This window comes from Engystomops pustulosus, chromosome 3 (assembly GCF_040894005.1).
Source record: "Engystomops pustulosus chromosome 3, aEngPut4.maternal, whole genome shotgun sequence".
NCBI classification, from domain to species: domain Eukaryota; kingdom Metazoa; phylum Chordata; class Amphibia; order Anura; family Leptodactylidae; genus Engystomops; species Engystomops pustulosus.
Genome location: NC_092413.1, coordinates 101,988,965 through 102,013,002, shown reverse-complemented (window position 1 = coordinate 102,013,002; position 24,038 = coordinate 101,988,965). Strand labels below are relative to the sequence as shown.

Sequence of the window (24,038 nt, the reverse complement as noted above, 5' to 3'; positions counted from 1 at the left end):
AAGGGATAAGTGTAAAACTATTTCTCCCAAGTGTAGAATTGCACAGTAGGGCTCAAAAGAAATAAAGGGGATGTTTGCCTTTTAGAAGCCAAATTTGACAGAGATCTTCACATTTGTCAGGATGCATTTGGAGAGCCCTAATGGTACAAAACAGAGAAGAACCCCAACAAGTGACACCATTTTGGAAAGTACACCCCTCGGAGAATATATCAAGGTGTAATATGTGTATTTGCCCCTACAGGTGTATGATCCAGTTAGGCCCTAGAAAGGTGAAAATTTTTCCATAATGGTGTCTTTTACCCCTAATTTTTGTAAGCCACAAGGGATAAGAAGTCAAATAGCCCTAAAAAATGTGTAAACTATTTTTCCAGAGTGTAGAAGTACCCCACATGTGCATATAAAATGTTGTGTGGGCACACAGTAGATGCCAAATTTGACAGACGCCACATGTTGCAGGATGCATTTGGAGAGTCCTAGTGATATAAAACGGAGGAGAAACTGAGAAGTTGAGCTAATTTTTGGGCATACAACCCTTGGAGAAATTAGCAAGATGTAATATGTGGTGTGGTGTAATACAAGATGGAAATTGCAATTATTTCTGGAATGTTTTGTGCCCAGTATGTGATGCCACTGTGAAATGTCAGCTCTCTGATTAGGAGGCCATGTTTCCTGATGCGAGAAAGACCCTACATGTGATCCTAAATGCTAGCCAGAAAATACAATGGGGTACCGGAATGATAAAGCACCAGGTCTATTTCAGGCAAGAACTTGGAGAATTATAAAGGATGTGCTAACAAATCCAGAGGCTTGGAGGGGAAATAGAAAACCTCAAAAACATTAAAAGAAACAAGTGACCCTAGTTTGCAAACCACATACATAAAGGAAATAATTAAGGAGTATAGGGAGAAATTTCACCTAACAGTTGTTACAATAATTCCTTTTACCAAAATGAATTCACAACAAAGGTTGGATGTAAATTGTGAATGCACATAAGGAGGTGGAATATATCAGAGGACCAACTAAAATATTGTCACTCTATAGTTCTCACAGGTCTTGTAGTTGTATATAGTGTCCTTCCTAACCTCACCTTTTGGTTGCAGACTTGAGAAATGTTGCCCTGGCAAAACACATGGGGACATCTAATGCAGATGTACTGGGGCAATGTCCTTCTTCTCCACATATTAGTTCCCTAAAATGGACAAATGATACAGCATAGCCTGCACATAGGAACAGCACGTAAGAGATATACAGTGCCATTTGTACAATGTACAGGGCCAGCATTTTGTACCATATCTTAGTTTTCTGTAGGGCGCTGTATGGCTTCCACACGTGATCTGACAGATCAAACCCACCCACGCATTTATTGTAAGCCAGGATGCCGTCTGGGTTGGAGGCAATGGGAGTGGTACCTCGTACAGGGGTAAATGTGCTGCAGTCCCTATGAATTGTGGTCAGAACAAGGACATCCCTTTTGTCCTTATACTTGACCAACACCATGTTCTAATTGCTGAGTGCTTTGATGTCCCTCCTTACTAAGTAGCTGCCTAACAAGGGATTCAGTGAGCCCTCTCTGGTTTTGGTTTACAGTGCCACCGCATGCTACAGAACCTCTGGAACTGAGGGATTTGAATAGCGGAATGCTGGTATAAAAGTTATCCACATACAGGTAGTAACCCTTTTCCAGCAGTGGGTGCACAGATCGGTCAATCAGAGCTCTCTGGGAGATGGCATGATGAATATTGCTGCTATTGGCTGGTCTTGATCGACAAAACCGAAACCCCACTGGAATACCAGGCAAAATGGATGGCTGAGTACTTTGTCTTCAAACACATTTATTGGTATTACTGACGTCATAAGTACATTTGCTGCTATTCGCTGGTCTGCATTGATCAGTGAATAGCAGCGATCATAAAATTGGGGGAGGGGGGATGAAACCCCTCTGGTCCACGAGGCACGATGGATGGCCGTCAGGCTTAAACAAGCGATCTACTGATCAATTGTTCAAGGTCAACTACAGCTTACCCAGTGCAATACAGATGTATTGCACTATGTAATGTAATACACTGAGCATGCTGCACAGGCAGGACCCAGCTCCTGGACTACACTGTGCAGACCCGGGGCACTGGCGGACCCGGGGATGCCATCGGAGGATCAGAAGAATCCCCAGTCACGGGTGTTACACGGGTGTTATAGCAGGATATCCGCTGCAATATTCGCATATACCATATATACTTGAGTATAAGCCGACCCGAGTATAAGCCAAGACCCCTAATTTTACCACCAAATACTTAGAACACCTATTGACTCGAGTATAAGCCGAGGGGGGGGGAAATGCATTGGTCACAGCCTCCCAGTATATAGCCAGCAAGCCCCAAGTAGTATATAGCCAGCCAATCCCCAGTAGTATACAGCCAGCCAGCCCCCAGTACTACATAGCCTTCTAGCCCCCCAGTAGTATATAACCAGACCCCTGTAGTATGTAGCCAGCCAGCCCCATAAAGTATACAGCCAGCAAGCCCCCTTCAGTATACAGTCAGCCCCCTTAAGTAAACAGCCAGCCAGTCAGCCCCCTTTACTGTACAGCCAGCCCCCTTTAGTAGCCAGCCAGCCTGCAGTTTGCCAAGCACAAAAATAAACTTACATACTCACCTTCCGGCGGTCCCCAATGCTCAGCGTGGCTTCTCTTCTGTCTTCTCCTCGATGCTCAGCGTGGCTCCTCTTCTGTATTCTCCTCGATGCTCAGCGTGGCTCCTCTTCTGTCTTCTCTCCACTGTAACAGCCGGAAGAGCTGTGGCCATGCGTTGTGCCAGCCGGCGCATTCTATGATGTTATCAGTGGCGACACTGCCACATTATAGTGTGCGCCGGCCGGCAGAGCTCATGGCCGCGGCTCTGCCGGCTGTTAGAGTGGAGAGAAGACAGAAGAGGAGCTGTGGGGAACATTGGGAAGCCGTGCTGAACATCAGGGACGTCGGAAGGTTATTTTTTTTTATAGTGAGGTTTTTCAGAAGTTTTTTGTGCCAAAATACTCAGCTTATACACAAGTATATACGGTATGTATGTAGTATATAAATCTCAGTAACTTTATGACAAGTGACACTGCAGTAGCATAACTTGAAAATCACAACCACTCACACAAGCTTTACACAAGTAACTTATTTGCTTATGGGACAAATAAAGACAAATCATTTGAATGCACATTTCTTTTTTTTTTCAACAATGAGACTTGAACATGCGATCATCTGATCTCTTGTTCAAATTAATATGCTGCTATACTGATTCATGTACATAGGTTGTCACTGGTACTGCCCGTAGCAGGATCTAGCAGGCAGTCAGAGTTGGTAGCCGTGGGGCCGTTCTTCGGACCTTGGGTTGCCATCGGCACACCCTTTATCCAGTGTCTGGGGTGCCCATCGGGTAGAGGTGAGAGCCCTATTTAGATGCTGTGGTCAGAGACAGGATCAAGCAGTCAAATGAGCAGGACTGAACTGGGGACCTTCATTAGTACCCTGGCTGCAATGCTGCAAGGGATCATGTAGTGGGATGCCAGAAGATGAGGGAGCACCCTCTCTCACAAGGTATAAAGATCCTACGGTCATGTGACCACAGGATCTAATGGGTTACCAGCCCGGATTGGAACTTATTCCCACCTGGATTGTTATCGCAATTCCTGGCTGTCATAAGACTGTCGAACAACCGCTCCTCCCTGCACGGGAGTCTTTGCAGGACTTGGGCTAGGCCAAGGGAGAAACCAGTCAGCCTAGCCTAAGGCCTCTTAGTGACTGGCGTAGCAAATCGTATGGGTGGTCACTAAGGGGTTAAGTCTTATTTTTGATTGTGATTACCAGATGATTATCATAATTTAGTGGTATTTGGTCAGGTAACAAAGGAGATTTATGTATAAATCGGTCTTTAGTGATATTTATAATTTCCTATTCTGAAGACAACACCATTACTGTATAGACCCGTGTTCCTTTACACTAGGACCCACTATAATATACTGTAAACCCCTTTCTCCCTGCTTGTATTTATTTACCACTTGTGTCACATGGCACAAAACACTATGGGGCACATTTACTAAGGGTCGTGTGCTGCACTTTTGTCTGACTGTGCACGTTCTTCATGGCTTAAACGGCTTGCACAGGTATTTATGTAGTGTCTGCACTGGGAATTGATGCACGCGACCCTTTTGTGGCGCAGCTGCACTACCATGCAACACAATTTAGGGGACGTGCCACTGGTCGGTCTGACTGATTCGGACCAAGAACCATATTTAACTTTCAAATTGTGATGCATGCCGTATGTTAAAGGGGCACCACAAAAAAGATAGTGAACTCTGTTGGACCTGAGCGGGGAAGTGAGACATTCATGTTTCCGGAGCACAATCTTAGTGAATCGCTGCACGCAGCATTTTACAAGGACAAAGCACTTTTAGTGAACTCGAGTGACTTTGTAAGTAAACGTGCCCCTATATAAAATGGACAATTTTTTTGTGGTCCCCAAAACACATGTACTCATGTAATGTAACCCCTCAGGATGCCAGGGACTGCTCATACATAGGAAGCTATGCTGACTAAACGGATGTTATCTGGACCTTATATTGATGTATCCAAGTTTTTGTATTATAACTTCTACTGATGGAACATAAAAGAGTTTAAAATATGCTAAGTCATGCCATACATTGATGTTAGACAATAAGGAGCAGCAGCAGCGATTTTCCTACTTGCAGGCATCTGTAGTAATGTGTTATTTCAGTGTCCACTTGATGGCAGTGCAATGATCTTGATGGAATTAGGCAGAGCTAAGATCCAGCCAGGGGAGGGGAATCTGAGGATGCAAGACACATAATAAAGACAGTTGACTTGAAGTAAAGGTGTGCTGGGTTACTGGGAAGAACAAGTGCTGCAGCAGCAGCAGTGCCTGGGCAGTGCATTGTGTGTGGCTGCTGCAGGGTTTGCACATCATCATGCTGCTAGCATGACCTCCACAGTTCCCTGCAGAGCTCTGGATTATAAAGGGTGAGCAGTGGATCCTGAATCTTTGACAAGAGGGGCACTGACAGCCCCACAGTGCTCATACTGATCATCTCACTGGTGAGTGCTGGCTGCAAATGCTACAATAGGTTATGAGGGGTGAGGGGCTACAGACAAATAGATACATAGCAATGTAGTGAAGTAAGGGTATCAGACAAAGCTATGGTCTGTGAATAGCAATGTTATATTCAATTAATTTATTTTATCTGATTGAAGAAGTCAGAGATTTTTGACTTTGTTGACTGATAAACTGGAAATAGAGTGAACAGATGGAATCTAAGAACAAGGGGAAGGAGGGAGATATTTTTCATTCATTTAGTGGTGATGGATGCCCTGGCTCCTTCATCTTTGCTCAATAACCATATGTGATTCAGTTAATAGAGGGCTTTAGATTGCATAGGCTCCAGCCATGTATGATGTGTTATATCATGTCTGATCATGTCTGATGATCACTGTGTGATTCTCTGTATTCTGCTTTACAAACTGCATGCTGAGAGTCAGCAATTCTTAGAAGGAACTCTGTCTCTACAATATGTTGCGGTAGAGGCAATGCATAAGCCCCAGACTTTGTATGATGTAAAGTCTATTACGGCTTATTAAATGAAAATTTAAAACCATGTGAAATAAAATTTGATCTATATTTAAAAATTTTAGGTATCCATCTTGCACAATAAAAATTGTTATAGTGTATGTCTATTACAAGCTGCAATGGAATAATAGTTGTCTGGGGTCTAATTAAATGTAATTATCTGAATGAATTACCTGGATACAGCGGTGGATCAGCATAACTACTAAGCTGCTGTGTCTGCGTAAACAGGTCTCCGTTCTAATACACAAACCTCCTTCATATTAATGTATAGGATAGTGAAACAGTCTTAACCATTTCATAGCATGTATTCATTTTCTAATAACAGGACTATAGACATTATGAACATTGTAATATATGAGGATTTTTTTAAATAAAAGAATGCTGCTTTTTTAACTTCTGTATCTATGTAATGGACATATCTAAAATTCCCACTCCTGTATAATTTTTACATAGTTTTTATCTGTAAACTATGACATTTCAACTTCTTCTTGTCATGGTTTCTTTAGATTTTAAAATGACTAGTTTTTATAGTCCTATGTTAGAGGGAATGGCCAGAGGACCATTGTCTAATATAACCATAACTTCTAATAAAACCAAGTATGGCTGCTCAAGTTTGATTTGAGGAGGTAGGGGTTTCCCCCAAGTATCTAATAGTTAAAGTCTGTCATATATCATTTGGTGAATGTGATACTGGAGTGTAGAATGTGGTATCTAATACAGAAGATGATCCTCCAGTAGTTAGTTGTCAGTTTCATTCTAAATAGAGATGAGACAACCTCTTTGTGTTTTGCAGATATAGGTGAAAGTAAAAAGAATGTTGATTTGTGTAGATAACAGGTAATATCCATGTAACAGACCATGCTAGTATCTGTAGTAGTATGTTGAGAAAATTGTTGACGTACCGTGTTAGCCAGGAAAAATACAAAATCTGATGTAAATAATTTTGTGTAAAAACTACAAAAGTGCTTAAGGAATGATACCTTTATTGGCTAACCAGAAAAATTATATTTGGTGCAAGCTTTCAGGGCACTAACTCCAGACCCCTGCCATCCTAGCCCCCACCCCCTGCCCATCACCCTTCTCTGTGTAACATGCCCCAGCTTATCTTAATTGAGTCTCACCATATGTACTAATTATTTTGTTGTAACATCCCTCAAATATTGTGTTTTTCTCTCAGTGCTTCATTAGTATCCATGCCTGAAGAAGGGGCCTGTGTGCCCTGAAAGCTTGCACCAAATATAATTTTTCTGGTTAGCCAATAAAGGTATCATTCCTTAAGCACTTTAGTAGTTTTTACACAAAAGTACTTACATCAGATTCATGCTAGTATCTTTCAGATAAAAATGCTATTACAGAGTGGACAAATTCATTTACATCCATTGCACTTTCTACAATACAGTGTAAAAGCAGACAGAGTTAGCTGCTGGAATATTTTAGCTCTGAATTCTGAATAATGTTATAACCAGCTATGGAACACAACACATAGTAAGGATTTACTCACAATAAGGACCTACTTTCTATTGGGCTCAGTCATTTGGTGCATTCACCACACCGTGACTGAGACAACTTCCTGCACCACAAGTTATAGAGCAGGTCCTCTCCAGCAGTTCCTCTTACAGTTCCCTGCTTGCGGTATGCAAGGAGCACATGGTCATACGTATGAGGCCTAACTTATATCCTGTATTAAGATGACTGTACTTAAAAATGTTATCATGGTACCCATGGTATGTTAAAATTTTCTTTTGTGAACAAGTTTATTGTGCATTCCAAAAAAGTAGGATGTACACACTGAAAGTCTAGATAGCGTAGTAGATTATGCTTTTTTTTTGTCCTGATGTCCGTGGTGAAAAAAGGTATATATTCAGCAGTGGCAATAATAGCATATGACTATATGGCATCCATCCCCGGCCTCCTCTAAATGGAGACTACGGGGCTTATTTATCAGGACTTCTACGCCCTGAAATAATTGGAAATACAACCATATTATTTTCCTCTTTCCGCAACCTCCACTCCAGGGGACCTGGGGGGACGTGAAGGGGGCACGGCCGGTGGGGGAGTGGGCTGGTGTGGGGCACTCCTGTCCAGTTGCGTAACTAGGAGTGGCAGGGCCCCATAGCAGGCTTCGGCATGGGGCCCCCCTTCCCACTTAAAAATGATACATATTTGTATACTCACACATGCGAGTTACAATGACACATTTGTACACTTATGCACATATGCTCATATAAAGCATATACACACATACAGTGACATTTACAAACACACAGCATATATACACACATACAGTATATGCAGATGCCATACACCGTATACACATACAACATATACACATCACAGATGCAGCATATATTCATCACATATATGTTATATACATATTATGATGTACAAATTGTAGCATAATATGGATATAATGATGCACATCCTCCACTCTTTAGTATGCCAGGTCAGATCCCAGGGGGATCCCTGTGGGCCCCATGGCGGTTGCTATGGCTGCTACCACTGTAGTTACGCCCCTGCTCCTGTCCCCACGCCAGCGCACTCTCTGCAGCCATCGTCTTCTTAAAAATGAGAAGTCGGTGACTGCACTTATTTTTATGCCAGGTAGGACTTAAAGGGGTATTCCCATCTGGGCATTTACATTTAATTAAATTCATTTGCCTTATGTAAACATTTCTTCAATTGGATGTTAATAAAAAAAATGTTCCTGTGTGAAGATAATTTCTCATAAATGTAGTCATGTTGTCCGTTAGAAACCAGATAGCTTCCTCGGATACGACCACGTCACACTCTGGCAGCGGTGGCCAGACTTGCGCTATAGAGTCCTGCCGGACCACCAGGATTCAGCAATCGTTACCACAGGACGGCTGTAGGACATACAGTAACTCCCGGACATTTCATATACAAAAACAATTTGTTTCTTTGTGCAATCACTTCAGCAGAGGTGGCCGTATCCGAGGAAGCTATCTCGTTTCTAAGGGACAACATGACTACATTTATGAGAAATTATCTTCACACAGGAACATTTTTTTTAATAACATCTAATTGAAGAAATGTTTATATATGACAGATTAATGAAACTGAATGTGAGTGCCCAGACGAGAATACCCCTTTAAGCCTCTTGATGTATCCGGCTGTGCCTGAGCGTCAACGGGTCTATCATAAGCCGGCGCTCGTGTGCTCAGTGATGTACCTGTCCATACAGGGACAGCTACCTAATTTGGGGACAGCCTAAATATTGGCAGCAACAAATCACTGCCTGATGCTGATGATCACTGTTCCTTCTACCGTCATAATGATGTAACCCACTGTATAAGCATTCAGTAGGATACGTAGCTGCCTTCTGTTGAAACAATAGGGCTTATTTACTAAGGGTCCCGCAGCCGCATTTTCATCGGGTTTCCCGACTTTTCGGGGATCGCGCGGGGATTGTTTTGCAAGCGATGGGATTTTGGCGCATCCGCACCGGCTTTCATGCGACGAAAATCAGGGGGTGGGCGGTCAGACGATCTGATGAATTCTGACTAAGCTCGGGATTTAACCGGTTAGGGACCGGGCCCTTTCCTGTTTTTTCATGTCCATTTTTCACTCCCCACCTTCAAAAATCTATAACTTTTTTTATTTTTACACGTAAAGAGCTGCGTGACAGCTTGTTTTTTGCGTAACAAATTTCACTTCATAGTGATGGTATTAAATATTCCATGCCATGTACTCGGAAGCGGGAAAAAAATTCCAAATGCTGTGAAAATGGTGAAAAAACTAATTTGCGCCATTTTCTTGTGGGCTTGGATATTGCGTTTTTCACTGAGCGCCCCAAATGACAGGTCTACTTTGTTCTTTGGGTTGATACGATTACGGGGATAACAAATTTGTATAGGTTTTATAATGTTTTCATACATTTACAAAAATTAAAACCTGTACAAAAATTTTTTTTTTGATTTTGCAACTTCTGGCGCTAATAACTTTTTTATACTTTGGTGTACGGAGCTGTGGGTGGTGTAATTTTTTGTGAAATTTGATAATATTTACAATGATATCATTTTTAAGACTGTACGACCTTTTGATCACTTTTTATAGATTTTTTTATATTTTTCAAAATGGCAAAAAAGTGCGATTTTCGACTTTGGGCGCTATTTTCCATTACGGGGGTTAAACGCATTGAAAAACCGTTAATATATTTTGATAGATTGGGCATTTTCGGACGCGTCGATACCTAATGTGTTTATGATTTTTACTGTTTATTTATATCTATGTCTGTTCTAGGGAAAGGGGGGTGATTTGAATTTTTAGGTTTTTTTATTATAATTTTTTTTTTAAACTTTTTTTTATTTTTATTTTTACTATTTTTCAGACTCCCTAGGGTACTTTAACCCTAGGTTGTCTGATCGATCCTATCATATACTGCCATACTACAGTATGGCAGTATATGGGGATTTTCCTCCTCACTCATTACAATGTGCTATCAGCACATTGTAATGAAGTGGTTAAAATGAAATAGCCTCGGGTCTTCGGAAGACCCGAGGCTACCATGGAGATGGATCGACGCTCCCCGATGACCTTTTTGAGGCTGCCGGCAGCTTTGCCGGCAGCCATCGCTGTGATAGCACCCGTGATCGCGGTTGTTACCGGTAAGTCTTTGCTGCAATATGCAGCAAAGACTTACCGGCTTTGGATAGGGCTCAGTCTGTGAGCCCTCTCCATGCAGCACAACCAATGTACTTACATACATCGGGAGGAAGATGGTGAACTCCGGCAGACCTGTTCAGGGAAGCGACACAAGCAGGAAATCGGGGTCACGATCTTCTTGAATCGCAGCAGATGTGCATTCCGGCGGACATTCTGGATTGGGGATCGCGCAGGACCGGGTAAGTAAATGTGCCCCTATACGTTGAGAATCTTCCTTATTTAGATTTAGAACAAAGCAAAAAAAAAAATGAGCCAAATATGCTACAGATCTTTCCCATGCTGATATTAAGACATTTAAAAATGTCTCCACACCTAGGATCACAGTACAGACAGTTTATGAATTAAAGACACCCGATTTACAGAAGAACTCTAGTTACAAACAGATGTCTTTGCCAGCTGTGACCTCTGGTGAAACTCCCTGGATGCTGCTAAATTACTGAAATTTAGCCCTTACTACAATATACAATGTTTCCTGTCTGGAGAACTGTCACTTTGAGAATACCTCTGCCTACTGCCTGCAGCGCTACTTGCTCTGTAAAAGCCACTACATTATAAAGATTTCTTTAAATCAATATGACAGCTCAAGTATTAGTCAGATACAGTCACACTCTTGGCCTTTAAATGGCAAGCAAAATTAAGCGTTTATTTAGAGGCATAACGAGTAAATGTGTCACAGGCCTGCAAATCATTTACTGGAGGGCGAAGTGGTCAAAATTGCATTGGTATAGACATTTTGGTTGCAGCCTTTTTGCTGTAACAAGAGATATACAACCACCATTACTTTATAATAAAGGTTTTTATTTGTTGTTTTACATGAACCATATATATTTGAGTGTAAGCTGAGTTTTTTAGCACACTAATAAATTCGGCTTGTACGTCTATGAAAAAAAAATCCAACTCTAACACCCCCCAGTCCTCTCCTGTCTTCAGACCTGGCTCCATCTTTGGGTCCCGTGTACTGCGTCACACACACCAAGATGTCAGCCATTTGACAACATTATAGTGTGTGCGCCACCATCGGCACATACTATGATGTCAGCAAGTGGCTGACAACATGGTATATGCGACAGAACTGCGTGGGGAGCCGAAGACAGAGCCAGAGCTGAAGACAGAAGAGGACCTGCGGGGGGCATCAGAAAGATGAGTACAGAGTCTTTTGGGGTTTTTTTTAGGCTGGGCAGGGGGCTGCTGGATATAAACTAGGGGCAGGGGGCTGGATATATACCAGGGGGCTGCTGGCTATATACTGGGGGCAGGGGACTACTGGCTATATACAAGGGGGCAGACACTGGTTATATACCAATGCATTTCCCACCCTAGGCTCATACTCGAGGCAATAGGTTTTTTGTATTAAAATTAGGTACCTCGGCTTATACTCAGGTTGGCTTATACTCAAGTAAATACAGTACTTTAATTTTCATAAATATATGACTGCTGTTTGTACAATGAGAGTGTTGCCTACTGTAAATGCATTCATGGGTATTTGTGCATGGGTAATATTTTTGGTTTGGCAATTTGGTTGACGTTTGCTTGGAGTTACACTTTGACTTTAATTACAATTGCATTCTAACGTTATTGTAACTTCTATAAGAAAACGTTGTGACACCTGCTGTTATTCCCTATTTTTTGGAAGGCTTGTGAGGCACACCAGGATGGAGCCCATTATGAAATTTGTAATGGGGCCCCTCCTTAGTATGTTAGTGATTAAATATAGAGTTTTTATGTTTGACTAAAATATATAATACAATAAAAGATAACTCCACATTATTCATCAGTAAATTAGCAGTACAGTCCTGGATTTTGTGGTCTCCCCCTTCAGTTTTATGGGGTTTGTTTTCTTAATTTTACAAGAAGAGAGAGAAGTCATTTTACAGTGATGGGGCACTGTAAGTGGGTGCTTATGGAAGGATAGATGTTATACAGGGGGCATTCTAGTAATTGGGTCACATATTGTGGATAATATAAGTGGGAAAATGATTGTAGAGGTTCTAGATGCTAGAAAGTGACAAGAATTTAAAGTTCTGGATATTACAATGTGTACAGAATTTTCTCAGCTCTTTTACTCTAACTAATTTTAGTTTCTTAACTTATGCACTTTATGCATCCATGTAAATAAAAAAAATGTTTAAAATAACAGGGATGAACTGAGAATTCCAGTTTATTTGGGTGTTGACTTAGGCTATGTTGTTGACCCTACTAGCCAAGGGCATCTTTCGGACACCGTTGACGTCCATTAATCCACACAGATGCAAGTTTGAACATAGTCTTCCAAATCTGAGCTTTGATAAACCTCCTTTTTACTTTCCATCTTCTTCATCACATTTATCTCATATTTAGCTTTTGTTAATATTGGCATTTAAATATGAAAAAATATGCCATTGTTATCTCTAGGAACAGGTTCAGCCTCTATAAAACTCCATGGCCACATGTTAAGTATGTGTTGGTTGGTCCCTGAGTGCCTTGTCATGAGATCTTTATAATTAAGTCTTTAGAGACATGCTGTAAAAATGAAATCAATGTGAAATATATCTATACATTTACTGTGTTCACAATGGCATTCTATATGAGGTATAGCATAGAAAACAAGATACAGAAAGGATAGGCAATAATTATGTAGTGCTCCTAACTTACATTGTAACCTACATTATACGTGTTATAGAGCATAAGGAGGATACGATTAGTAAATATAGGATACAGGTCTTGGGATAAATTACAAGTATAACCTGTCATATCTATTTGTCTTTTCCAATGTTGGAAAAAAGTCATCTATGAAAGACTAAAAGGATTTATGCAAAAGGACAGATAGAGCAAATGTATGAATGGATACACTTCAAGTTATACTTCATCTTGCTACAAAACTATATCTCTGCTCAGCCACTCCTGCTTTATAACATATTTCATAGCGATAGGTTTGCTTTATGCTGATCGTTTTTAGATACCTACTATCATAGCTAACTTCTCTCTGAGGGGTTTGATGTTTATTATACTATTATAGTTTGTAATGTTATAGCTTGGATCTATTAAAATGACTCTTCCATATTTAGTACCTGCTGACATTTTATACTGTGTCTTTTAAAAACTGTTTATTTATCCATTACCCGATGTATTCACCACATTCACACAAATGTATGCTACACCTTTGCCAAGACCAGGCCGCACATACGGCGAAAGATAGAACACGTTTTTCCTGTGACGGCACGGTATGGTGACACTGTACTGTCCCATGCAAAATGCACACCTATGGCGGATGTATGCTAGTTGCACAATATACGTACGACTTCCATATGGCCGCCATATATGGTTGTCAGAAAGGGGCCTTATTGAAGTAAATCTACTCTTCTAGACCACCAACAAGGGTTGGGTAAAGGGGTAGGGTAAATGAAAGTGGTATCAAAGATGACCTTTCCACACCTCTGCCAACTCGCACCCAATGGGATAAAATTATCAGCGCTTGTATGCAAAATTTTTGGTGTTCAAGCCCTGCCTTTATTTTCGCCTTTGTGCCAGTTTCACACCAAGTGGGCGTGGAGGGATGTAAAGAGGGTGTGACCAGCATCAAAGTGGGCTGATGTGGGGCATTCTAAGCCATTGTTTGCCAGAGCATCCGCCTCAAAGAATAGATCAAGAGGACAGAGCCTCCTGATTTATCCAGCAGCACTGGTTTTATCATAAGCCACGCACAAATCTTTAGTCTATGTTAAATCTCCCCATTTGAATCTTTTAATAGACTTTGCTTCACTGATTGTGACATAGTTGACATTTTCTCTCTAATGTCTACTCTCACATTGGAGGACTGTCTGCTCCAGCTCAGCACCACCTCTGTGACAGAATTTTAATGTATGCCAGAAAACTAGCTGAAATATATGCCAGCTGGATTTCATAGATTGCAGTTTCTGATGGGTATGTCTCATTTTTTAAAAGGCAGTTTCAATGTGTATTACAGCTTGGGATATTGATAATGTATTCATAGGGATGGCCATTGATATCAGATCATTGGGGGTCAGAAACTCTAAACTCCCAGTAATCAGCTTATCCCAAGTGCCTCAGTTATTGGGATAAACTCAGTTATTGGGATAACATAGTCAAGTGTCTGATTCTGATGCCCTATTGAATGGACAGGGGAAGATTTTAGGGGCCTAAGAACAGTTCAGTCTAATTCAGCAATCCACTCTGAATGGCATTTCAAGGAGAATTAGGAAGCTGGAATAGCCTTTTAACTTGACATACAATCCAATGAAGGTGTACAAACTATACTATATAATGGTTTATAACCAGAATATATGTAACCATAGAATTATGTACCAATAACGCTGATATGTCAAAGGTACTACAGATATGTTAAGATATTTATAGTGTATTGTGCTCTATTCCAGAAGATTTACTTTACAATTTGTTATTTTCTTTCTAAGAATCAATCCAGAAAATTTCCATAATTTGCAGTCTATTCATACTTCAAGTGGGCTGAAATAACTATTGCACAGTATGTTGGTAGTGTAGATTTTTAGAAACTTATATGTCATTTGAGTATAATAAAGTAAGAAATATATGTAATTCAATAGATATTATAGTCTGCATAAAGGAAATCTACTTTTTAAAATCAAGTATTATAAACCATAGATTACTCATAGATCCAGGCACTATAACTTCCTGCTCCCTGCTTTTAAAATTAGCATAATTTTAGAAGGAAGGAGGCCATGGATAACAAATTTAAGAAGATTACCATAGCCATGGTACCCAGATGTAGTTGTTCCTGGCTTATGCATGCTTTATTTTTATGGTATATTCCATTTAAAGCGTATAACTTTCTAAACCTAAATGTGTTTTAGCAATGTTATTCTGCTATTCGGTGGTATGAAACAGATGATGGGTATCTGGTTACCATATTCTTATTTTACATATTATTCACCTCCCCTCCCCTAGTTTATTCCAGTCACTTTCCTCTTTAGTGAAATGCACCAACATGCCAATATTACATGTTACTTTAATAACAAATAACAGATTAATACCCATAAAGGTCAGGAATAAAATGTACGCCCTTTAATGTGCATTCAAGAATATGTTCATGTTTCCTATGCACATTGACACTGTTCGCATTCACGGTTCTGGGTTAAAAATTTGACGAATAGCATGTAACAATTCAGCATGATTCTCTGTGGATTTTTGAAAACCGTTTCATCCTTTATTTCATTTACTTAAACAATTCTTCACATATAAGGAAATGATTCCTTTCAGTACAACATAATAAATCAAATCGATAGACATGTTTCAGCCATGGCTAAACGCCCACCCTGTACGGAGAGGGCACAGCCCGTGAGCCCTCTCCATACCCCCGCAGCTGGCATGTGACGTAATAGTGTGTCACATGTCAGTAAGGGGTTCAAAATCCATGGAGAATCGTGCTGGATTTTTGCATGCTATTGGAACTTATCCGTGCACATCAGGTGGATGCAATCGGAGTGGCGAGCTGAATCTTTTTCTTTTTTCTAAAAATGCATAACTCTCACTATAATGGTATAATACATTTCACTTATTTGCATTTTGACTGTCATAATATGTTCTCAGACTTTAGTGGTGTGTTCTTCTGAAGGTCACTGGCTTATTCTACCTCTCCCTCATTAATTACTGTCACATTCATCTCAGAACCATCAATCAAAGCACAACACAAACTTACATGCAAACTGACATTCCAAAGCCATCATGGAGACAGTTTGGGTGAAATTGATGTGAACCATAAAATATACAGGCAACATTTTTTTTTTGCCCCAGTGACAATTGGAGTTTCAAAATTGTTTGCTTTAATTGGACCAGAGATTATAAATAAAACTTCATTACAGACACCTTACAGCTGATCATTGCAGTCTGGGACTATAGTAAAGCATCCAGACAGCTTCACCAGAGGTCACAGTGGGCAGAGGGGTCCGTCTTTAATTAGGAGTTGTCTGTAAGTCGGGTGTCCTTAAGTAGAGGACTGCCTGTACTTTTCATTTGGAATACGGTTATATTCAGGACTAGCTTTTGCCTAGGATAGTAGCTAGAATGGGTAGAATGGGTTAACAAAAATATTTTATAGCTATCTATATATCTATGTGTATCAATCTATTTCTATGTCTATCTCTATCTATCCAAAATTTTTTTATATATATCTGTCTATCCATCTATCTATCATATTACCTGTACAGTGGCAGTACAAAATATGGTGATTCTAAACGCGATGATGTAGATTCCGCTATTCTAGTTTTTCATTTATGGACAGTGCACTTTCATGGACTTTCATTAATTGTGATACACATCATGTAGTATATGGAATTTAGTGTACTTTGTTGGATTCACTCTCTGCAAATTCAAAACTAGGATAGTAGAACACATTACTAGTAATAAAAATGCATTTGGGGGGGGGCAAAGCATTTTATCGAGGAGCACAGAGGAGATCATTCTATGTTGCGTTTCTTTGGCAAAGAGAAAGTGTATCGACCTTCTCATGGAGGCGATTAGAGAAAGCTCCTCCTCCAAAGGGAGGCTTCATGGATTTTTAGTCTCAATTGTAGATCTCCCTGAGGTATGAATTCTAAAAATGATTTATCTTATATCTATTGATTTGTATGTAGAGGACATAATTGAGTTTCCTGTTTGTATATACAGCCTTTGTTAAACACTTGGATACTTACCTTGTAACTATGATGTGACTTGTAGGCTTTTTTGTCCTGCCCATCATGCTGTGATTTATACTATGAAATTTAAAATGGATATATACACTCACCGGCCACTTTATTAGGTACACCATGCTAGTAACGGGTTGGGCCCCCTTTTGCCTTCAGAACTGCCTCAATTCTTCGTGGCATAGATTCATCAAGGTGCTGGAAGCATTCCTCAGAGATTTTGGTCCATATTGACATGATGGCATCACACAGTTGCCGCAGATTTGTCGGCTGCACATCCATGATGCGAATCTCCCGTTCCACCACATCCCAAAGATGCTCTATTGGATTGATATCTGGTGACTGTGGAGGCCATTTGAGTACAGTGAACTCATTGTCATGTTCAAGAAACCAGTCTGAGATGATTCCAGCTTTATGACATGGCGCATTATCTTGCTGAAAGTAGCCATCAGATGTTGGGTACATTGTGGTCATAAAGGAATGGATATGGTCAGCAACAATACTCAGGTAGGCTGTGGCATTGCAACGATGCTCAATTAGTACCAAGGCGCCCAAAGAGTGCCAAGAAAATATTCCCCACATCATGACACCACCACCACCAGCCTGAACCGTTGATACAAGGCAGGATGGATCCATGCTTTCATGTTGTTGACGCCAAATTCTGACCCTACCATCCGAATGTCGCAGCAGAAATCGAGACTCATCAGACCAGGCAACGTTTTTCCAAACTTCTACTGTCCAATTTCGATGAGCTTGTGCAAATTGTAGCCTCAGTTTCCTGTTCTTAGCTGAAAGGAGTGGCACCCGGTGTGGTCTTCTGCTGCTGTAGCCCATCTGCCTCAAAGTTCGACGTACTGTGCGTTCAGAGATGCTCTTCTGCCTACCTTGGTTGTAACGGGAGGCGATTTGAGTCACTGTTGCCTTTCTATCAGCTCGAACCAGTCTGCCCATTCTCCTCTGACCACTGGCATCAACATGGCATTTCCGCCCACAGAACTGCCGCTCACTGGATGTTTTTTCTTTTTCGGAGAATTCTCTGTAAACCCTAGAGATGGCTGTGCGTGAAAATCCCAGTAGATCAGCAGTTTCTGAAATACTCAGACCAGCCCTTCTGGCACCAACAACCATGCCACGTTCAAAGGCACTCAAATTACCTTTCTTCCCCATACTTATGCTCGGTTTGAACTGCAGGAGATTGTCTTGACCATGTCTACATGCCTAATTGCACTGAGTTGCCGCCATGTGATTGGCTGATTAGAAATTAAGTGTTAACGAGCAGTTGGACAGGTGTACCTAATAAAGTGGCCGGTGAGTGTAAATAAAGCCATTTTGCAATTTTACCTGGGATGTGCTACAGCATTTACTGTATATACTTTTTTAATCAAGTCAGATGCTAAGCTAACTTTTCATTTTGGACCCATTAACTGGCGTGCATTTGCTCTTTCTGAGATGTACTCATTTTAGATATAATGTATTGTTTCTATATTAAATAAAGTTCATTCCTATATTTTGGTTGTTCGTAGTCTTGGTTCTTTTTTCCTCTCTTTCTTTTTTTGGTATTTTTAGCTGCACTCCTGTATGGATTCCACCACACTATTTGTTTGCAAAGAATAAAGGGGAGGTGTCTTTTGGACAGAACAGTGAAAGCAGTAAAAACAAAGCCTCCAAGAAAATATTGCAAATGTGGTTTTTGTTGTCAATTTCACCTGATTTGGAATGGAATATTATATGGTGCCACTAAAAATTGACATAACAAATTACATATCAAGCCTTTATATATGTGATGTTGTGAGGAAACAAGAGAGTAAAACCAAAAATACAGTAGTGACGGGTCCCCTAGGGGTTAATATAGTATAAAGAATAAGAATCTGTCTGACGCTGATGAGTCATGAAAATGAATGGAAGCCATTTCTCCAGAGTGCCATAATGCTCTTTATTGTATGATAACCTGAACTAGTCGGTATCTTTTGTGACTGGAAGCTGTGAAAGCTGTGTACACAGTGATGGGGATGGCAGGGACGGTAATAAACCACCTCTGCATTCTCTGTAGGGATCAAGCCTGACACTGACATATGGCTCCTCTCCTGCAGATCTTCGTGGAGCTGCAGACTTTGCAGGGGCGTTTTAAAATAAATTCTAACGGAGTTATATTCCAAGCCGCCAGATGCTTCAAGAGATCCTAGTTGTATTCACAAGGTGTTTTTTTTTCTGGATGGGTGCAAGGATTTGGTTGAGAGTAAGTACTCTGACCTTTTGGTGGGGACTGTAATTCATAAGGAAAGTTGATGGTCTCTTTAGGATATGTGCCTTGTTCTCCAGGCTGAAGAGTTTATAATCAAATGGAGAATCAGGTTAAGAACGGAGGAAACTTTCCCTTTGAACACTTTCCTGCTGTTGCCGTAGTTACCCCCAATCTTCTCCCACAAGTGCTGGATGATGTCTCTGTACAATATTGGCATATTTAGAACATTGGAAGTAGATACACTGTGTTCCCTGCTTACTACTTCAGACACCGGAATACAGCTAGAAGCAAGATGCCATCTTTATACTATGATACACTTCCCCAGCAGTGCTGGCCAGAGACTTCTTCAATTCAGCACTTGTTAGATTTTACTTATTTTACTTCGCCTAGGCTGTGGAGAGCCAATATATACTGCAGCACTTTGCCAAATGATGCTATATGTAATATTTAAGATGAAAGCCAAATTTTAGTAGCTCTCATAAGGTAAAAACATTGCCGCATTAGAGTGGTAAACAAACGTTTCCCTAGGTAATGTCTGTGAATGCCCATGGGTAGAAGAGACCAAGAATCTAGCAGCTGGTATCCCTGATGATGTCATCTACATCATCATCTTAACAGATGCACACATACTCATTGACCAATAAACTCCAATTAGTATAGGTTTATAGGAAGTAGTTTATATGAGTGTTCTAAATGTATCATACTTCAGGACAACCCTAATAAAGGCCTTAAAATGATTCCTTACTGTAAATTTATCGGGGTGTCCATTTTAGCTGTAATAATTATACAGCATGTGTTACCATGTACATGTAATAAAACATATACAGGCAGTCCCCGGGTTACGTACAAGATAGGTTCCGTTGGTTTGTTCTTAAGTTGAATTTGTATGCAAGTCGGAACTGTATATTTTATAATAGTAGCTCCAGCCAAAATTTTTTCGGTTTCTGTGACAATTGGATTTTAAAATGTTGGGTTGTCATAAGAACCTATATCCAGCAGTTTCTTTGCTATACCCCTCAGATTATCTCAGTGCTAAAGTAGCTCCTTCCTCTGCCTGTGCTGGCAAGCCCTGTGAATCTGACAGATAAACAAATCTACAGACTCCTGGGAGGGGTGGGACTGCTTCTCCCCGATCACAGAGGAGGAGGTCATGTGACAGAGCTTTCTCTGTGTATGTAACCGAGCTGGATGTGTTCAGGACTGTGGATAGAGACGTCTCTTACACAGAATAGTGAGCTACAAGATCTCCCCTGTTCCCTATCAGTTCCTCCATCCCAGTCTGTGATTCTACAGAACTTACTCTGTCTTTCTCTTCACCTCATTCTGCAACCCTTCCCCCACTTTGTACTCTGCATCAGAACTGTGCAGATAAACTATTAACCCTTAGTGCTCACACAGCACAGACTATACACTTCATGTAACTGGATTACTTATGATTTCTTCCACCTATTACATGTTTCATGCTCCTACATTTTATAGAAGCTGCCAGGTCAGTCACTATATACATCCTGTATGTGCACTGTATTGTTCAGTAGATTTATTAGTGGGGAACTAAATTAATTTAATGCTAAATTACTTTGATAGAGAACACAATGGGATCTGTGGGCAGATTGAATTGGACTCAACTTCAGGGCAGTTACAGCCATATGCTAGCCTCTGCCCGCTTCTCCTCCGGTGAGAAAGATTTTTTGGTTAGCAGCACAATATGGGCATCATTCTGTCTGTTTTAAAGGGGGAATCACATATAACAATTTGGCAAAATCATTATAACTTTTATGCTTTAATACTGAATTCTTCCAACATCCCAGCTAGTTATTGTCCCCTGCTACTACAGCTATTAATCAGATTATATTAGGTATGGCTGTTCACCACTCGTCACTTTTTTTCTACAGTGACTGCAGTAAACTGAAGTTCTAATATATATCAGCATTAAATGTTATATTAGAAGTGGTTCAATTGTTTGCTCTGAAAGCTGAATTCTTTTTTTTAAATACTTTAATTCCTATTCAATCAGGGACAAATCTGCTAAAATATAAGCTTTGATCCACTAGGTTTATGGGTGTGAATTTGTATCAGGTGTAATGATCTTTTGTTGTTCTTGGCTGAAATTGTATAATCAAGCTCAGATGTGACTAAGGCAGCAAGTTTTTCCTTGAAAATATTGATGTTATTATTGATAGAGTTGATGTTACACCACATTGCCTTCGTAGGTGCTGATGACCTTCACAGTCATTTAGGAAATAATCTGCGGAGTGGTAAAACTGCCCGCTGGGAAATAAAAAGGTCTCTTACAAGTTAATATAAAATTACACTGTTGGATGGCCTAAAAAAATAACAATGGCCACAAAGCTCTCATGTACTCGTTTATCTAACACATTAAATAAATTACATAATGCAACTGAGCATATTTTGGATAAAGAATTATCTATTCTGGGCTAGTTTTTTGACAAAGATAATGATGTTGCTAAAACAGAAGACAATGGCCAACATTTATTAAACCCCTAGTTTTTTTGTCTGACTTTGCACATTCTCTGCTCGCATATGTATTTATGAAGTGTCTGCCACACATTTGTGCACTATACCCAACATGACAAAATATTCTGCACTGAAATGGGCGTTCCGCTGCTCAGTTAGACTGTGCGCAACATTTATTATGCAGCGTCTGGCAGAAAAAAAAGTTTTATGAATCGGGCGGACCCTGCACACTCCACAGGCAAACTGCACATAGTGCAATTTGCACTGTTTTTGTGGGCCACTGTAAATGTGTGAGACCTATCATTTCATAAATCTTGTATAAGGTTATAATTAAAAAAATAGTAGGTTGATGGTGAGTCAACTGGTTGTTATGCTGACTGACTCAACCTTGCGTACTTGAAAATACAGCTACTATATACATCAGCTCTCAATGCCAAGCAATAGCTGCAAAAGAAAATAATACAATAACTCTCTAGAAAAAAAGGCTGAGATAGAATAAAAATCAGATGCCTTAAGGGGTGCCATTCACCCCTTAACTACTTGGCCTTTTTTTTTCCATGTACAGAGGTGTATGAGAGCTTGTTTCTGCATAACAAATTGTACTTCCTGGTGAAGGTATTTATTACCAGGAAGTGGAAAAAAATCCAAACACGGTGAAATTGGCAAAAAAACACATTTGCGTCATTTTCTTATGTGCTCTGTTTTTACTATTTTTACTATGCCCTCCAAATTATACCTTAGCTTTATGCTTTGGTTTGGTACGATCGCAGGGATACCAAATTTTTATAGGTTTTATTGTGATTTAATAGATTTCCCCACCGGGAATAACTTTTTGGGATGTGGCAGTTTAGGATTATCAGATTAGATAGGGCCTTTTACAATATTACACTACTATCCTACAACAGTATATGGTGAATTTGCTATGATCCCAACCAAAATGGTGGAACCCACATAATATGCAGAAAACAGCCAGGTGTATAGAGAGAGCTCAGCCTGTGAGCCCTCTCCATACTCTATTAATGGTATTTTGACTTACTATTACTCTACAGGTCATTAAGGGGTTAATGGATATAACAGTTACAAAATTTTAATAAAAATTAAATTACGATGCTCTTATAATCATACTTTATAAGATAAAAAATGAATTTGTCATTTATTTAACCAATTTCCCTCTGGCAATTGTTTAAAGATTTGACAAAAAAAGCAACAAAATTAACCAAAAATTGATCATTTTCAGTTCCTCCACCAACAAAGATTTGTGGTCCAGTGCCTTTATTCATATTACTTTCTCTAACTGCTGCGTAGCATTGCTCACTTTAAGCACTTTATGAATACACATGTTGAACATTTGCCCTACTATTAATTCTTTGAGTTTATTAGAGTTCCTTATTTAGAATTTCATACAAATAGAGAGGGATCATTTTATGTTTTACATTCATATTTTACCATCACTAGAAATTCTCGTCAAACATTTCTCTTTCATAGTCAGCATATTCCAATTATGTGTATTTATGAAGCTAAATAGAAGACCTTTTTTTTAAAAACTTTTTATTTTCTTATAATACTTCCTGTCATTTGAATGTATTGTATCATTACCACAAAAAAATAGAAAACATCTTTTGACACAATAACAGAGTATTTACATTCCCCAACAGCATATCATCCCAAACCCCGACCCCCACCCCTACCAAACCGTACCCTTCCGGGAGAGAGGAAAGGTGAAGAAGAAACAGCAAAAAAAAAAAGGGGGGAAAGAAAGGAAAAAGGGGAACTCCATACTCCACATAATTCCTGAAACCTTTGCCCCCCTACCAACCAGGTCTTTTTCCAGGTCCAGGTCTTGTCAGGTAGGTAATCCTTTCCCAAGCTTTTACTTTTTTTATCCTCTCAATCCATTCCATATAGGATGGACTTTGCGTGCTACCCCATTTTTTGCAATTCCCAACCTGGCCAGTAATAAGATTTTACTAATTGCTTGTTTTTTTGCCAAGATTACCCGAGTGAAGCTGTGGGGAACTCTTTATTTATAAAATTAAAATAGAAGACTTTAAAGACTCATTTAAAGACTTTATTACTTTTTAGGTTTTATTACTATTTTAAATTGACATTTTTTAATTGGTTTGCTTAAAGTATAAAATGAAATCTTTTTTTCTTAACATATGGGTTAGAAATATTTCTAAATGGGCTAGAAATGTTTGACGAGAATTTCTAGTGATGGTAAAATATAAATGTAAAACATAAAATGATCCCTCTCTATTTGTATGAAATTCTAAATAAGGAACTCTAAGAAAACTTAAAGAGATAATAGCAGAGCAAATGTTCAATTATTAAAACATTTTAAAACGTGGGATACAGTGGGAT

The 24,038-nt window shown here is 39.8% G+C and overlaps 1 protein-coding gene across 2 annotated transcripts in view; it reads left to right on the top strand.

Annotated features, from left to right (window-relative positions):
* The first annotated feature begins 4,833 nt into the window (after nt 1-4,833).
* LOC140121703 (cAMP-dependent protein kinase inhibitor beta-like) overlaps nt 4,834-24,038 on the top strand; it is a 77,937-nt gene continuing 58,732 nt past the window's right edge. Inside the window, exons 1-2 of one of the 2 annotated variants that reach the window (XM_072141670.1) lie at nt 4,834-5,092; nt 23,333-23,524. The gene's annotated coding sequence lies outside the window, so the exon portion shown is untranslated. The remainder of the gene's footprint in view (nt 5,093-23,332; nt 23,525-24,038) is intronic. The other variant, XM_072141669.1, reaches the window with a different exon arrangement.